We start from the raw sequence: 18,590 nt of genomic DNA on the forward strand, positions 1-18,590 counted from the left end.
TATTACTTTTGTGAGAGTACCAGCACATCCAGCAGGTTGTTTTGGCAGGCCCTACATAAATAGTTGATCCCCTTCTTGAGGTTCTTTGCATATATCTGGAGAAAAAAGTATACATATTGGAGTCAATGTCTGGCGTCTGAATCTCCTCGCCTTCCAAGGATGGACTGGGAAATCTCGCCCTCAGTCTTGCCCTGGCTTCTTTACATCAGGGTTGTCTAATTTTCCTGGCCACATAATCCACCACTTTTAGTATTACATAGGTTTATTGAATGTACAACAGATGAAAAACAGTGGCGACATGAAAGAGTGGAGGAACCGTCCAAAGACAGACCCGCCCAGCAGTGGCAAGGAAGGCTCAAACCCCTGTATACGTTTACGGGCAAACAGTTTATACACAGCAAGCCGCCTACAACCCAACCAGGGCCGGCTGCGACATAAACTTGATGTGAATGGGGAGCATCTCTGAGCCTTCCCTATTTCCCCGTCTGTAGAAAGGCCGGTAGACCAGGTCTCTGCTGTACGGCCGCTGAATGTCCAACAATCCCTCTCCGCCGCCTTACTATGCAGCTACAGGATATCCGCCACTGCCGGACCCCCTTCCCAAGGAGTCCAGTAACCAACCCAAAATAAGCGGAAAGGAAAAAAGGAAGGGGAGGACCCCTATTAACAGCCTCAACTTCTCTCAAGCCCCCATCCCCCCTCCCCTCCATCAACCCCCACCCCCTTCCCCAACTCCCCCCGCCCCCCCTCCCCATTGTCCATGGTCCGCTGTTACCACCGTCTACGGCTTCCTATAACCTCCCAGGCAGCTCAAAGTGTTTTGGGCTCAGTGCCGGTGTCTGTTATTCTCAACAGCCGGAGGTACTTAGGACAGGTCACCTCTGTGAACTCGGACGCTAGCAGGGACAGGAATGGTTTCCATAACTCCGCATATTTCGCCACCTCCCCCGCCCTGGACAATGACAGTTTCTCCCTACCCAGAACCATCCACAAACGATGTAGCCACCCCTGATATGTGGGGATGTGTTTGGATCGCCAATGCGCCATTATGTTCTGCACTGCTGAACCCAATGCGATCGCAATAAGACGACCTCTTCGTGATTTCAGTGGGTATGTCAGTGCGTTAGGCAACCCCAGGAGCACGTAAGCGGGGAAGCGGGGGATTTCAGTGTCGAAGTGCGTGTCTACCTCTCCCAATACCTGGCTCCAGTATTCCTGCAAATGTGGGCATTCCCAGAGAACATGCACCAATGTGCCAATCTGACCGCAGCCACGCCAGCACAGCAGGTCCTGTTTGCTGTCCATTTCGTACAGACGTTCGGGGGTGTAATACCAGTAGTATGCGACTTTCGTGAGTGTATCTGTAAGTCCCATGTGATAGGCGGAGTGGCGTGCTCTATAGTAGACTCCCTCCCACTCCTTATGTGATGGGGTTCTCCCCAGCTCCCGTTCCCAACGCACCCTGCTTGCATTATAGGTGTATTTGTGTTTCTGCATTGGTGTTTTATAAAGGTCAGAGATCAGTTGTCTGTCATTGGTGCGGGAGATCAGCCAGTATTCAAATTTAGTCAGGTGTCTATCAGCTAACGACCTTACTGTGGGATTGAGCGCCCAGTGTCTAACCTGTAAGTAACGGAGCCTTTCCGTCTCCGGCAGGTCGTATTCTTGCCTAAATTGTTGGAAGGGAATCACTCCTTCTGCGTCATAGACGTGGTGGAGAGCCCGACAACCCGCAGGCCTCCAGCGTGCAAACGACTTCTCGTCCATCCCCGGGTGGAAGTCAGGGTTCCCGACAATGGGTGTTAGGGGGGAGGGGAGGGTGGTGAGTTCCTGACTGATCCCCACTCGGTCCCAAATCTCCAGCAGTACCCGCATGATGTAGGAAGCGTATAGATTGAGAGGCCTATGTTCCCGTCTCATAAAGGGGATTTCCTGCAGAGTCCGTCCTGCGATGGCCTGATCTTGAAGCAACCAGTGTTTCCCAGATTCCCATCTAACCCACTCCACCATAAAGCGGAGCTGGGACGCCTGAAAGTATGTTGCCAAGTCTGGCATCCCAATTCCGCCTTGTTCGGGCGCCAGCATGGCGATTTGGCGCTTCATGCGGGGTTTCCTCCCGTTCCATATGAATTGTGACAATTCTGACTGCATCTGTTTCAGCCAACCTCTAGGTGGAGCAAGACGAATCGCGCGGAAGAGGTATAAGATCTGGGGGAGAACCGTCATCTTTACCGCCGCCACCCTACCCAGCCAAGACAACGGAAAAAATTTCCAGCGGCCCAGCTCGTTTGATTTTCTGCCTCAATTTAGAATAGTTGAGGTACAGAGGCCTGAAGCGAGGGTGCCAGGTGGATCCCAAGATATGGGACCGCCTCTGTTGTCCACGGTATGGGGAACATTGCTTGCAGTTGGGTGCGCGTTGTGGGAGCCAGGGATAAGTCGAGGGCCACCGACTTGGTCATATTAACTTTGTAGCCAGAGATGTCGCCGAATCTCTCGAGATCCGCAACACACGCCGGCAGGGAACTCCGCGGGCTCGCGAGAGATATCAGCACATCGTCAGTGTTAGAAAGGCGACCCCAGGGGAGGCAGAAGATGTCTGACTGACCACCCCTAGGTCCACCTCTCCGTCAAGAAGTAGCCGAGCGTTTACCGAGAGGCCTCCTGACTCAGGGTCCTCTCCTAGGATCGTACAGCAGAGTAATCACAACACTACAGACGGACACCACACAAGAGGTTCAGTTCTCAAGCTTTTATGGGTAATAAACGGTTACTGGTTCTTGGCAGTATGTACAAGCAGATCGAGGGATCTGGAAAGTCTCGTAAAGGGGGGTAAGGTAGCGGGACAGTCTTACTCCGGGCGGAGGAAGGGATACCCTACGCACAGCTCTCAATCCTCGAGCTGGGGGGTTCCGAGAGGTTCGAGCCGCGGCAGCGCCAGCAGGCTTGCAAGGTGGTTCAGCGAAGTAGGCCGCGGCAGGGCCAGCAGGCTCTCAGATGTTTCAGCAAGGTAGGCCGCGGCAGCGCCAGCAGGCTCTCGGAAGGTTTCGCAAAGTAGGCCGCGGCAGCGCCAGCAGGCTCTCGGACGGTTCGACAGGATAGGCCGCGGCAGCTCCAGCAGGCTCTTGGAAGGTTCAGCAAGGTAGGCCGCGGCAGCGCCAGCAGGCTCTCAGAAGGTCGTCGGGTTACGGATGAGTTGGTCTGGTGTCGGCCGTGACAGCGTCAGCAGGGCTTCCAGTCCAGGATACAACTGAAGACCTAATCCAGGGCTGGCCCAGATATAGGTCTGGAGGTCTTTGAAGTCCGGACCCTCGCGCCTGGGGGTCAGAGGGGCCGGGATGAAGGTGTCCAGACACCCAGCAGGGGGGTGGAGCCAGCGCCCAGGGAGGCCGGAGGGCGATCGATACCAGGCGTCCAGGGACGGCTGGAGGGCCATCGAAACTCCTCTTCCTTCGGGATCTGTCGAGTGGCCACTCGACCACCTGGGTGGATCTTGGTGCCTCGATGTCGGGACTTCGCTGGGGCCTGGGGCCTGGGCCGGGGCCGAGGCCACGTGGTTGTGACGTGGTGGCCCAAGATGGAGTTGGGCACGGCCTCGTGCTTAGGTCGTGGTGGGCCTATGAGGGGGCAGGCCGGCGGTGGAGGACCGGGGTGGTAGCCGGCCCTGTGGTGTTGGGGCGTGCAGGATTGGGCCGAAGGGGCCGCCCGAGGTCCGTTGGAGGGTGGACATCGTCCTGGGCCCGCCATGCGGGAGGGGTAGGACCATGCCATGAGGCCGGGTCCAACACGCGTCCCCCCCAGCTGAAGGCAGGGGAGAGTCACCCATCCTCTTGGGGAGTCTCCTCGCCAAGGCGGAAGAATCTGGACAGGCCGTCGGCATTGGCGTGGTCGTTGCCGGGGCGATGTTCCACGGTGAAATCCATTCCCTGCAGCGAGATGGACCAGCGTAGCAGCTTCGGGTTTTCTCCCCGCATCTGCATCAACCACCGCAGGGGCTGGTGGTCGGTCTGGACCCGGAAGTGGGTGCCGAAGAGGTAGGGCCGGAGCTTCTTGAGGGCCCACACCACGGCGAAAGCTTCCCTCTCGATGGTGCTCCAGCGTTGCTCTCTCTCCAGCAGGCGTCGGCTGATGAAGGCCACAGGTTGGTCGATTCATTCGGGGTTGACTTGGGACAGGACCGCCCCAATGCCGTGCTCCGAGGCGTCGGTTTGGACTACAAACTCTCTGCTGTAGTCGGGGGCCTGGAGCACAGGGGCGGTGCACATGGCAGTCTTTAGAGTTTCAAAGGCCGTTTGGCACGCAGGGGTCCAGTGCACCTTCTTGGGTAGTTTCTTGGAGGTTAGTTCTGTAAGGGGCCCCACAATGCTCCCGTAGTCTTTTATAAAACGCCGATAATATCCGGTGAGCCCCAGGAAGGCTCGGACGGCGGTCTGGGTGACCGGGGGCTCCCAGTCCCGGATGGCGTCTATCTTTGGTTGGAGGGGAGCCACGTGGCCGCTCCCCACTTGGTGTCCCAGATAGGTCACGGACCCTTGGCCTATCTGGCACTTACTGGCTTTGATGGTGAGTCCGGCCCGCCGAAGGGCCGTCAGGACCGTCCAGAGGTGGGTCAGGTGCTCACCCCAGTGAAGGCTGTACACGGCAATGTCATCGAGGTAGGCGGCGCTGTACTCCTCTAGTCCGGCCAGCACCTGGTTCACGAGTCTCTGGAAGGTTGCGGGGGCGTTCTTCATGCCGAAGGGCATCACTTTGAAGTGATAGTGGCCGTCTGGGGTCGAGAAGGCTGATCGCTCCTGTGCACCAGGGGTAAGGCCGATCTGCCAATACCCCGCCGTGAGATCGAAGGTGCTGAGGAATTTGGCAGCTCCTAAGCGATCGATTAGTTCATCTGCCCTGGGTATAGGATGGGCGTCGGTCCTGGTGACTGCATTTAATCCCCTGTAGTCAACACAAAACCGGAGCTCCGGAGCCTCTCCGGGGGCGGCGGCTTTAGGGACCAGGACAACGGGACTGGCCCAGGGGCTGTTGGAGGGTTCGACCACCCCCAGAGCCAACATCTTGGCCACTTCTGATTGGATGCAGGCCCGAACCCGGTCGGGTACTCGAAAAGCTCGGTGTTTCACCGGCGGGCTGTCTCCGGTATCCACATCGTGGACACACCACCCGGTGACCCCCGGAGTGAGGGAAAACAGATCCGCAAACTGTTCCAGCAGCTTCCGGCAGTCTTGTTGTTGCTCTGGGGTCAGGGTAGAGGAGAGCCGGACCCCTTCGAAGGAGCCGTCTTTCTCGGAAGTGCTGAGGAGATCTGGCAGTGGGTCGGAGTCGTCTTCCGCTCCTTCATCGGTCGCTAGCAACAGACTTAGTTCAGTGCGGGCAAAGTGCGGTTTAAGTCGGTTAGCGTGTAGAACCCGGAGAGGGTTCCGGGGGGACTCTATGTCCACTAGGTAGGTGACGGGGCTCTTGCGCTCCACCACCTTGAAGGGCCCCGTCCACTTGTCCTGGAGGGCGCAGGGTTCGACCGGGGACATGACCCAGACCTGCTGGCCCGGCTCGAATTCGATGGACGAGGCGTTCTGGTCATACCAGCGTTTCATCTCCTCCTGACTAGCTTCTAGGTTGGCCTCGGCAAGTTCCCGGAACTTCCGAGTCTGGTTGCGGAGTGTCAGGAGGTACCGGTAGACATCAGGCGGGGCGTCTCGGACTGCTGTCTCCCAGCCTTCCTTGACCAGGCTGAGGGGGCCTCGGACCGGGTGTCCGTACAGGAGCTCAAAAGGACTGAACCCCAAGGACTTCTGGGGTACCTCTCGGTAGGCGAACAGGAGGCAGGGCAGCAGGACATCCCACTTGCGCCGGAGTGGCTCTTCTAGGCCCTTGATCATTCCCTTCAGTGTTCTATTAAATCGTTCTACTAGTCCATTGCCTTGGGGGTGATACGGGGTGGTGAACTTATAGGCGACCCCGCACTGTTGCCATAGGGACTTCATATGCTTCGAGATAAAGTTGGAGCCCCGATCACTCACGACCTCTCGGGGGAAGCCGACTCGGGAGAAGATGCTCATGAGGGCTCGGCCCACCACGGGGGCTGTGATGGTTCGGAGGGGGATGGCTTCGGGATAGCGGGTCGCATGGTCCACCAGGATGAGGATGAAGCGGTGCCCCTGCGAGGTGCGAGGGTCCAGGGGCCCTACGATGTCGATCCCCACTCGCTCGAAGGGGGTGGTGACCACGGGAAAAGGCTGGAGCGGGGCTTTGACTTTCCCCCCGCTCTTCCCGCTGGCTTGACAGGTCGGGCAGGTCCTGCAGTGGTTATGCACATCGTTCCGCATTTTCGGCCAGTAGAAATGGGTCACCAGGCGGCTGTAAGTTTTGTCCTGCCCCAGGTGCCCGGCGAGGGGCACATCATGTGCTAAGTTTAGGAGGAAGTCTCTGAATCGGAGGGGCACGACCAGCACCCGGCTGGCCCCTTGTTCGGCAATCTTCTGCTCACTGTAGAGAAGGTCGTTGTCCCAATAGACCCAGTGGGACCCCGCGGGGTCTTCCGCGGCTTGAGTAGCGGCTTGCTGTCGGACCCCCTCAAGGGAGGGGCAGGTTTTCTGCTCCTGCCGGAACTGTTCGCGAGTGGGACCCCCTTCTTGGCGCCATTGAGCGAGTTCTGGGAGGTGTTGGAGTTCGGGGAGATTTTCTTGGTCGGGCTCTTGGGAGCCGTGCTCCAGGCCGGGGTCCTCGGGGATGACGGGTGGCGGCGGTGCGGGCCACTCCGGCTCTTCAGTCGAAGCTTCCCCCGCTGGGGTGGAGGCTCGGGCGGACATGGAACGGGTGGTCGCGCAGACCCACTCGGGAAGGCCTAGCATCCCTAGGTGCTCTCTTCTTTCAACGCCTGCCCAGGGGGAACTTTCCAGGTCGTTCCCAAGGAGGCAGTCCACGGGGGCATCGTCGCGGACAGTCACTTTTAGCATGCCCGACACTCCCCCCCACTCGAAGGGGATACGGGCCATCTGGCACAAAGTCTCGGAGTTATCTGCGGACCGGACTGGGCACAGGACGTTAGGAAGGATCTGTTCGGGGGTCACCAAATGGCAGCGGACGGCTGTTACGCTGGCTCCAGTGTCACGGAGGGCTTCGGTTCGGCGACCATTGATGGTGACCCACTGGCGGTACTTCTGGGTGTTGCCGGGGATCGGGCCTCGGGGGATCAGGTCGTGAGTCCCCAGGCAGGCTAAGGTCATGGCGGCGGGCTCCCACTCGGCCTGCTCGGGGCCGTTGTCCTCTTCCTCACTACCTTCTTCACCCAGGGCCGCAGCCATTATCTGGCGGGCTGGGGGCCCGGTGGTGCCGGGTCGCTGATTCATCGGACAGAGGGGGTCATTTGCGTAATGACCCTGTCGCTGGCATCTGTGGCACGTAACATTCGGGCGGGGCCCTGGTCTGGCTGGGGGGCCCCCCCTCTGGCCCAAGGGTGGCGACGTGGAGGCAGGGGATGACCCCTGGGGGGCGTCTCGTCCCCGGCTCTGGCCTACTCTGCCGCCTCGGGGTCGGTGGTTTCCCGGAGATCCCCGGCCGGAGTCTTCCGTCGGACCCCGGGCGACTCGGGTGCTCGCCCATCTATCCGCCTCGACAGCGAGTTTTCGAGGCGCAGTCAGTTTGCTGTCGAGGAGGTGTTGCGGGAGTTCGATGAAGCAATTATTGGATAGATGTTCCCACAAAATGAGGTCGACCAACTGCTGGTAGGTGGCGACCTGACAGCCCCGAGTCCACCCCTCGAAGGCTCTACTGTAATAGTTCACGTACTCCACCCACGTGGTACCGGGGATTTTTTTGCAGTCTCGGAATCGCTGCCGGTACATCTCGGGGGTGAGTCCGTAGCGAGTGAGGAGGGCGGTCTTCATGTGCTCGTACGAGGTCATTTCGGCGTCGGGGAGCTCTAGCAGGGTGTCTCTCCCTTCGTTGATAAACTTCCCCCACAGGCCGGCGCCCCAGTCCTTGAGGGGTACTCGATGGGCGGTCATGGCGACCTCGTAGGCTTTGAACCACTGTTGGATGTCGTCGTTCTTATAGTACTCTTTGACGACATCCTTGGGTATGTGCACCTTGGTGTCCCCCGGGGGGGTTGAGGTCTTCCCCCCGGAGCGGTCAGTCTCGTTTGCCTTGGCTTTAAATTCCATTTCTTTGAGGACGCGCTCGTGCTCAAGCAGGAGTTTCTTCTCCTCGAGGTCTCTTTGTCTTCGCCTTTCTTCTAGGTCTCCTTCTAGCCGTAGCTGCTCGAGGGCTAACTTCCTTTCTGCCAGTTGGATCTCTCCTTCTTGTCTGAGTCGAACGAGCTCCAATTCGTGGAGCCGGTTCTTCTCTCGTTCTCTGGCATCTTCGTGGGAGAGGCCCGTGTCTGGGTTCGCGGGTCTCCCTCCCGCTGGGTTCGTCGCAGCCTCCGGGCCTCCGTTCGGGCCCGGGTTATCTTCCCTCGGGGTGGCGCCTCACCGGCGTCCACCCAGGCCTGCAGGGCCGATTTAAAGTCTTCTTTAGTACTTAAGCCAGTGGTAGCGATGCCTAAGTCCTTGCAGAATTGCTTTAGCTCCTTGTGACTGTAGTCTTCCATTTTCTCTTTCTGGAATTCTGTGCTCATGGTTGCAGTGGTTTTTTTTTCTTGGTAGTGAGCGAATTACTCTCTGTACGATCTGCGTGGGCTCGGATCCCAGCGCTTGCCACCAATGTTAGAAAGGCGACCCCGGGGGAGGCAGAAGATGTCTGACTGACCACCCCTAGGTCCACCTCTCCGTCAAGAAGTAGCCGAGCGTTTACCGAGAGGCCTCCTGACTGAGGGTCCTCTCCTAGGATCGTACAGCAGAGTAATCACAACACTACAGACGGACACCACACAAGAGGTTCAGTTCTCAAGCTTTTATGGGTAATAAACGGTTACTGGTTCTTGGCAGTATGTACAAGCAGATCGAGGGATCTGGAAAGTCTCGTAAAGGGGGGTAAGGTAGCGGGACAGTCTTACTCCGGGCGGAGGAAGGGATACCCTACGCACAGCTCTCAATCCTCGAGCTGGGGGGTTCCGAGAGGTTCGAGCCGCGGCAGTGCCAGCAGGCTTGCAAGGTGGTTCAGCGAAGTAGGCCGCGGCAGGGCCAGCAGGCTCTCAGATGTTTCAGCAAGGTAGGCCGCGGCAGCGCCAGCAGGCTCTCGGAAGGTTTCGCAAAGTAGGCCGCGGCAGCGCCAGCAGGCTCTCGGACGGTTCGACAGGATAGGCCGCGGCAGCGCCAGCAGGCTCTTGGAAGGTTCAGCAAGGTAGGCCGCGGCAGCGCCAGCAGGCTCTCAGAAGGTCGTCGGGTTACGGATGAGTTCGTCTGGTGTCGGCCGTGACAGCGTCAGCAGGGCTTCCAGTCCAGGATACAACTGAAATGAAATGAAATGAAATGAAAAATTGCATTTGTATAGCGCATAACTGCCCTAGGGCCTCGCAGCGCTTTGAAGACCTGAACTGAAGAACTGAAGAACTGAAGACCTAATCCAGGGCTGGCCCAGATATAGGTCTGGAGGTCTTTGAAGTCCGGACCCTCGCGCCTGGGGGTCAGAGGGGCCGGGATGAAGGTGTCCAGACACCCAGCAGGGGGGTGGAGCCAGCGCCCAGGGAGGCCGGAGGGCGATCGATACCAGGCGTCCAGGGACGGCTGGAGGGCCATCGAAACTCCTCTTCCTCCGGGATCTGTCGAGTGGCCACTCGACCACCTGGGTGGATCTTGGTGCCTCGATGTCGGGACTTCGCTGGGGCCTGGGCCGGGGCCGAGGCCACGTGGTTGTGACGTGGTGGCCCAAGATGGAGTCGGGCACGGCCTCGTGCTTAGGTCGTGGTGGGCCTATGCGGGGGCAGGCCGGCGGTGGAGGACCGGGGTGGTAGCCGGCCCTGTGGTGTTGGGGCGTGCAGGATCGGGCCGAAGGGGCTGCCCGAGGTCCGGTGGAGGGTGGACATCGTCCTGGGCCCGCCATGCGGGAGGGGTAGGACCATGCCATGAGGCCGGGTCCAACAGTCAGCATACAGACTAATGGTGTGTACGTCACCCCCGAGTTTGATACCCTGCACCTCCGTATCGGAGCGCAAAAGGTGTGCGAGAGGCTCCATATATAGGGCAAATAAAAGGGGGGATAACGGGCAGCCTTGCCTGGTGCCGGGTTTTATAGCGAACCGGGGCGACGTGTACCCGTTGACTCGTACTGTAGCTGTCGGGAATTTATAGCAATTGAGCACTCTAGTACGGAATTTCGGCCCCATTCCTGCCTTCAGCAACACTTTCTCCAAGTAGGGCCAGTGTACTCTATCAAACGCCTTTTCGGCGTCAATGGGCAACATCATGTATTCACCCTCAGTACGCGCAGCTTTTTCCAGGAGATGGAAGGCCCGTTTAGTGTTGTCTGAGGTCTGGCGCTCGGGGATAAACCCGGATTGGTCCGGGTTGATCAGTCCCCCCATACATGGTCCTAAGCGGGAGGCGAGGATCCCTGTGTAAAGCTTTAGAACCACATTCAAGAGGGAGATAGGTCTATACGCTCCACACTCCACAGGGTCTTTACTTGGCTTAGGTATCACCGCAATAGATGCCTCCAGCAAGTCTCTAGGGATCGCTCCATCCTCCGCAAAAGAGGTGAAGAGTCGGGCTAGTAGCGGTGCCACTTGATTACAGAATGTCTTGTAAAAGCTTACGGGGAACCCGTCCGGACCCGGGGCCTTGCCTAGTTTAAGCCGTGAGATGGCGGAGATGACTTCTTCCGGTCTGATGTCTCTCTCCAGGCAGTCTATTTGTTCCTGTGTCAACACCGGCAGGGGAATACCTGCCAGGAACTCAGTCTCCGCCTCAGGGCGTGGTGGGTCAGCTGCGTATAGTCTTGCATAAAAGTCACTGAAGGCTCCCGCTATGGCTTGGTTGCCGTCTACCGTGACGCCGTCGCTCCTCTTTATCTCTCGCACCTCCCTGCGCTGCGTGACCTCGCGGAGTTTATAAGCCAACAGACGCCCACACCTGTCCCCGCCCGTATAGTAAGCGTGGCGTAGTCGGAGCGCTGCGTATTCTGCTCTATCGAGATCGAGGGCCGCGAGCTGCTGGCGGACTGCTTTTAGTTGCCTCCATATTCTCGGAGCCCCCGTTCTCCGGTGCATCTGTTCCAACTCCCTGGTCTGCTGCGTGAGATCCTCCCTTTTAGCGTGACGTTCTGCATTTTCTGCCGTCGAGAGCGATATAAATTCTCCCCGAAGGACCGCTTTCAGGGCGGCCCATTGCGTGGAGAGTGTGGTGTCGTCGTTGCTGTTATGTGTGAGATAGTCTGTGATCGCGCTTCGGATTTTGGCTAGCACTGCTTCCCTTTGTAGTAGTGAGTCTCGGAGGCGCCACACTCTATTGGGGCGCTGCGCAGGTGGCATGGAGAGGACGAATTTCACTGGTGCATGGTCGGAAAGTGAAGCCGTCCCTATGTCGGCGCTGCTGGCAAGTGTCTTGATGGCAGTGGAGACTAGCATGTGGTCTAGGTGTGCATACGTTTGGTGGGAAGCTGAGAAATGTGTATAGTCTCTCTCTCCAGGATGCAGCTCACGCCAAAGATCGAGTAAACCCAAGTCCTGCATTCTGATCTTGCCTGCCGCTGTGAGTGCTCCCACCTGTGTAGTGCGTTGACAAGACCTATCCAGAGTGTTGTCGAAGACCAGGTTGAGGTCTCCGCCCAAGACTATGTGTCGGTCTGTGGTATCGGTGACCGCAGTGAGTGCCCTGTGAAGAAAGTGTTCCTGGCCATCATTGGGCCCATATATCGAGCCAATCGTAAGAGTCCTATCACCTACAGCGAACCTGCATACCAGTAAGCGCCCCTTGATCTCAGCCAACTTCCCCAGCACCCTGCCCCTGAACCTTTGTGCCACTAGGATTGCAACCCCGGCCTTCTTATCCGTGCAGGAGGAGAAAAATTGGTGGGGAAATTTACAAGATTTCAGCCTGTAACAATCCATATTCAGAAGGTGTGTTTCCTGTAGTAGGCATATGTCCGCCTTTGACTGTTCTAGCTGCAGCAGGATCGCCTTGCGCTTAACAGGATTATTCAGGCCACGCACATTCAGTGTAAGGATAGTAAGTTCATCATTTCCCATCTAGAGGTTCTAACCCGTTCCCTGCCCCCTGCGCCGTACCAGAGTAATCGGGCCCGTTAACCCCAAACCTGCCCCCGCGCCGTGGCTCTAACCACTCTGCCTCGAAACCATCTCTACCAGCAATCAAACCATGGACCAAACCCTCTCCCCAACTCAAACTCCCCCCCCTCCCCAGCAACCGTAAATTGTCATTGTCTCTCATCCAGAGATGAAAAGGAAAAAAAGAGTATTGTAAGGTAGTCTTACTAGTCTGTTCGGGAGCACTCTCCCGCCAACGGCCATGTGGCCAGAGCGGACAACCAGATCAGCAGGCGTCTGTAGGTCTCTCAGCCCGTGGGGCCGGTGCTGGTATCCGTGGCTAATGCATCCACTGCAGCGCGTTGTCTTGCTGCAATCTCCGTCGCCGGAGGTTTCTTGACTCATTTCCGCCGTTGCTGCTGGCTCCATTATGGCCTCCTCCCTTCCGACTCTGGCACGGTACCGCGGGTTCCCTCGACGTCCTCGGGTGCAGATATACCTAACAGTGTGCAGGCCTCAGAGACCGACCTGAGCTGATATTGTTTATTCTCCAGTCTGAAAATGAGGCGAAAGGGATGACCCCAGCTGTACGGAATCTGGTGCTGCTGCAGGTAGGATGTGACTGGCTTAAAAAGCCGGCGCTTGTGCAGTGTGAGCGCTGCCAAGTCCTGGAAGAGCAGTGCCCTGGAATGCGATCGGGTGTTTCTGGCGTGCCTTCTGTAGTATCTCCTCCTTGGTACCGTAGTCCTGAACACACACCAAGATGTCCGGAGGGGCGGGGGGGCGCGCGCCGCGCGAGGTGGGCCAGTCCTGTGGGCCCTATCTAGTGGTAGAGGAGAGTCCAATGGCCGCCCCAGCACGTGGTTGAAGAGCTCTCTAGCGTATCGGAATGCATCTTGAGTGGCTTCGGACGTGGCCACGTTGCGAATGCGGATGTTATGGCGTCTGGAGCGATTTTCCAAATCTTCCAGGTGGAGCTGCAGATCCACTTGCTGGTCGTGTAGTCGAATGATCTCCTGTTGCTGGGCCGCCAGTTCCGTCTCCTTTTCGTCGCTTTTGGTTTCCAGGTCCGCCACCCTTTCACCTATGCCGTCCATCTAGCGCCGCAACTCCCTGATTTCGCTGGTGAACTCCGTCTTGAAGGTCTGAATATCATCTCGCAGGGATGCAAAGAGGGACTCCAGAAAGGCCTTCGTAATGGGCTCCTCACCGTCGTCGGCGGTCTGACCCAGTTTCTTCGGGGTCGGGCGGTCGCCTCCTTCTGTGGAGGGGTTTGCGGTTTCGCGAACATCTCTTTCACAGTTTTGCCTCGGGGAGGCCTGGACGTGGACATCCCGGTTCCCCGGCGGGCGGACCACCCGGCGTTCCAGCCCCTGTCCGCTGAACCGGTCGAGTCCGACCTTCACCGTGTCAATGGCGAGGTGCTGGGTCTCCGCGGGGCTGGCGTGTAGCTCCGGCCAGTCCTGCGCGCTTCTCCCTCCTCAGCCCGGTGCCGCTGTGGGCAGCCTCTCCTTCCCCAATGTGCCGGCTGCCCCTCTGAGTGGGGTCCACAGTGACGTCCTATATTTTTCACCGCTCCTGTTTCAATGCCCAAGGTGCTGCCTTCCTCCCAGGCCGTGAGGGGGGTGCGGTACTCTGCCCCCGGCGATTACAGCCCTGTGTCAACACACGACGCAGCCTACCAAGGGCCTCACTGGGACAACTGGGCCCCGCGCTAGGACGCTTCACTGCGTCGAGGGGGGATGGGCGGATCGCGCTCTCGGGACTGTAGTTGCCCGGTCCGCAGCGCGGTGCTCTCCCGCCGATACCGCCGGGTCGGCTCTGCTAAAAGGATGGTTCCGACAATCCGAGGCCCCCCACTGTTTCTTTAAAAGAATCTTGAAATTGCCGCAGAGCATCCCGGCCTATATTATCCATCAGGAAGTAGGGGAGCCCTACATTGAAAACCGTATTCAAATCAAACCCCTCCTTGCCTGGATTAAAGTCTGGATTAATCCAGAAGCGGATCTCACAAGACAAATCCTAAAAGACTGTCTGAAGCGTGATAGAGGGGGTTATATACCATGGCTCAAGTATGTAAAGGACTCCCTGGAGACAATCGGCTGCAAAAATTATTTTATAGATCCAGAATCCTTAACCGGCCAGAATAAAACAACGGTAAAAAAACTTTTTTCAGAATGGGCACTTAAGACTAGGGCCGAGGTGGAAAGATGTAAGTCGACTGTTTGATCTTATTGCTCACTGATAAAGAAACAAGGAATGGAACCATACCTCACTGTGATGCATAATGCCCAGGACCGATTTTATATGACTCGATTTAGATTAAACATGCTACATCATCTACTTGCTGTCCCCTCTGGGTTTACTCTTACATTGGAGGCGAAGGGTACCTGCGGCTGCGACGCTAGGTCTCCGCAGGATACCCTTCACTTTGTTCTGTTATGTCCTTTTTATTCTGTTCCAAGATGCAAGTTTTTAGTAGGAATCCTGAAAGAAACTAAACTCAGACAAGCAAAAATGGCCCTGAGGTTTCTTCAGGAAGCCTCAGATGCTCACACGCTGTTCTGCACAGTAAGTTTTATCAGGGCTGCAATGCGGCTAAGGAATACTAGAGAAATAATTGGCTATAATGCTATTTAAACAGAGACCCAAGTATGGAAATTTCCCTTTTCCCACTGTAAATGAAACACATTTTTAGCTTATTTATTAACTCTCTTTTTTACTTTTCACTCGCTTTTAAAAAAAAACATATATAATGTGTATGTATTGTGTGTACTTTTATGGTGTCTTTTTAAGTGCCGAATAAAGATTGAAAATTGAAATTGAACTGGGCAACCACGCACACCATTGTTTATGCCGTAAACCTAGGGCAAACTCTTATCATAGCATTGAATATCCACTCTATGCACACTACGAGTTAAAATGTTGGGTTGCTACAAGGAGAGCTGGGCTCCATTCAAACTCTGTCCACTTCAACGTGTCATACCATACCGCCAATCTGTCCCATTGTGTATCTTTTGCGAGGCGTGATTAATTGTTTAATGGAACTACCCTGTCAGACATGTTTGAAGCTGAGGAGATACATCAATCCACATCGTCGGAGTGAGTGCCATCTGCAAAAGTGGTGGATTAGGGGGGGGCGTGGCCAAGATGGCGGAGTGAGCGGACGTGCATCGCCACTGCTCCTGCCAACGGCCCTGTTTTAGCACCAGATTTGGGATATTTTCGGGGCTAAATGATTGTGATTGACTTGAGAGGGGATGTAAGATTGCATGCTTCTTACCATCTGGCAATCATCAAATGGGAGATTCTATAGCTCAGATATCTACCCCGGAGAGTCAAAATCACACGTCTAAGGTAAAATTAATGAGCAAACAAGATACTCTAGTGCCTTCAAAGGAAATTAATGACCCCAAAGACCCACTTGTTTGCAATACTTCCAACAACGCAAGCGAAAAAATAATTTTAAATTTGGTGACAATAGAAAATAGCCAGAGTGAAAGTATCTTATCTCAAGAGTGTAGGGCTAGTCAACCCCCCAATATGGAACTAACCAATGGTAATGTCACTGCTCAATTTACCTTGGTGTCCTGGAATGTTGCAGGCCTAAAAAGTAAAGCAACATCTTTGGACTGGCTAGCTTTCTTGGATACCAAGGATATTATCCTTCTGCAGGAAACTTGGCAGGTAGCCCCAGAACCAAAGCAAGGATATTTACACTTCTATATCCCAGCCACACCGAGCCTGCGGAGAAGGCCAAAGGGGGGCTTGGTGACATGGGTAAAGCAGAACAGTGGGTACTCTGTTCTCCAGCTGGCCACAAATAGCTCTGATATCTTGCTGGTCAAATTCCAACGACTACACTGTAAGGACCTCTTTATTTTTAACATTTACTCAAGGGGCCTTCCAGGCGGTAAACCCACCGAGGCAGTTGACCAGCTAGATATTCTTCTAAAACAATATTGTCTGAATGGCAATGTAATTGTTGCCGGTGATTTTAACTGTTGTTTTGAACCCCTAGACAACTATGATATAGACCTCACGGTGGAAGAGGACTACATCTGGGAAATCCCTCAGCTATCCCTACCACCTATTAAGAAATGGTCCGAAGCCGTATTGCAATTTAAGGGTTTATGTGTGGAGCATGGGTTACGGGCCACTAATGGAAGAACGGGCTCTGATAAACAGGGTGCCTCTACCTTCAACAATGGCACATCACATAGTCGCATTGATTATATCCTCACTAATAAGGAGAATTGGTCCTGCGTCGATGATATGTGGATAGAGCCACGGGCTGAAAGTGACCATGACCCACTAATATTGTTATTTAGGTTGTTCGATCTACCTAAAAGTGAGGGACAGAGGGAAAGTGTGGAAATTGCCCTCTCGAACGACAGCAGACGAGTTAGATGGGCCAATTGTGTAACAAATGAAGATAGTGTTGCAGCTATGAGGGATTTAACCGTTCAGGCCATTATAGACCTGAGGAGTAATTCCACTACGGAGGTTTCAGTATCTAATGTTAGCAGGATCCATGATGTGTTTTTTAATAAATTAAGATTCTTTTTCATTAAAAAGGTAATCAAAAGACAGAGTAGGCCTGTAAGGAAGGAGGATCAATGGTATGATAAATCCTGCAGGGTCGCCTACAGGTCCCTGTCAGATGCAGTAAAAACCAAAGACATTGCCAAGATAAAGGATGCCCGAGTCGTGTATAAAAAAACACAGCTCAGGGCAAAAGGTGAATGGGATGATGGATACTGGAGGGATCTCTTGAGAGCCAGCAAAGAAAGATCTATGTCCTCTTTTTGGGATATAGTTAAGTGGGGAAGGGGGGTCAAAAGAGGCGAACCTATGAATCATGTGTCACCAGACGCTTGGGTCACCCATTATGCGTCTCAGTTCGCCTCTAAGGATGGAGATGAAGACGGGTGTGAGGCACCTCTGAATACAATTGGGAGTGCCAGCTACCTATCTTTCACTAAAGTTGATGTTCTAAAAATTCTGAACAACATCCCAAAAGCGAGGGCCCCAGGTTTGGATGCTGTCCCTGCAGATCTATTCATGCACGACAAGGACCTCTGGGCTTCCTATATCCAGCTGCTAGCCAATGGCATTGCGAAGGGTTTGCCTATTCCAGAGTCCTGGAAGGGAGCAGAGATTATCCCAATCTTTAAAAAAGGGGAGTGCTCGGACCCAGGCAATTATAGGCCTATTAGCATTATCGCATGCATACAAAAAGTAGTGGCGAGGCTTTTGTTGCAGCGCATCCATGGCTGGATAGATGAAAATGACATTCTGTCGCCCCTCCAGGCAGGGTTCCGCAGCCACACTAGCACCATTGATCAAGTTTTTAGATTTGTTTTATTATATTGGCGTGTAGTGCTACTTGGGGGGGGTACGCTTTTTGCAGCCTTTGTTGACCTCAAATCAGCATTCGACTTGGTCCCTCATGCCAAGTTGTGGAAAGCCCTACAAGAACAGGGCATCCCAACAGACATCCTGTCGTTACTAATCAGATTGCACGAGGATAATTTTGCTCAAGTACGATGGAACCAGCAGTGTAGCGTAACTGACAAATTCCCCATTGCAAGGGGAGTACGCCAAGGATGTGTACTAGCCCCAACCCTCTTTTCGTTATACATCAACAGGGTGATCAGCTATTTTGAGCAAAAACCGACCGACGCACCCAAGTTGGCCGGAAGGCTGATTCCCCTGTTGATGTTTGCGGATGATACTCTACTAATTTCCAAAACACGACAGGGTCTTCAGAAGGCCATTGGAGTTTTTGAAGAGTTCTGCATAGACCATGGTCTTGTTATCAATACAACCAAAACAAAATTCATGGTCTTACACAAACAGAAATTTGTTAGAGGGAAGGTGGTTATGGACGGGGTTCAACTGGAACAGACCCAGGTTTTTAATTACCTGGGTATTACCCTGTCATCCAAGCTAGATTGGAAACAGCACACCAACCAGCTGGTTACGAGGCATGCACAATTGACAGGAGCACTCACCAAAGAATTTTACTCATCAAAAACTAGGCCAATCACACCGGTCCTAAAGATCTACAATGCCAAGGTTGGAGCAGCGGTCCTCTATGGGGCTGAACTCTGGGGACCCAGTAACCTCACAAAGTTGATTGTTGCCCAGAATATATTTTTGCGCAGCATCACTGGTTTACCGGCATCCACCCCTTTGATACCTCTCCACTACGATTTGGGGTCTCATGGCTTCGAGGATATGGCCAAATATAGATTGGTCGCCTACTGGAGAAGACTGTGGGTAACTCCGGAACTCTCACAGTATGCCCAGGGCTTCCTTGAGGTTAGAGTCTCCGACAAAGCTCGCAAAATACCATGGATGAGGGAGGTGAAAGCAATCTATATGGCTATGGGCCAATCTCCACTATGGGATGACCCTGTGAGGAATGTCTTCCCACCTAAGA

Source organism: Lissotriton helveticus, chromosome 3_2, assembly GCF_964261635.1.
Source record: "Lissotriton helveticus chromosome 3_2, aLisHel1.1, whole genome shotgun sequence".
NCBI classification, from domain to species: Eukaryota; Metazoa; Chordata; class Amphibia; order Caudata; family Salamandridae; genus Lissotriton; species Lissotriton helveticus.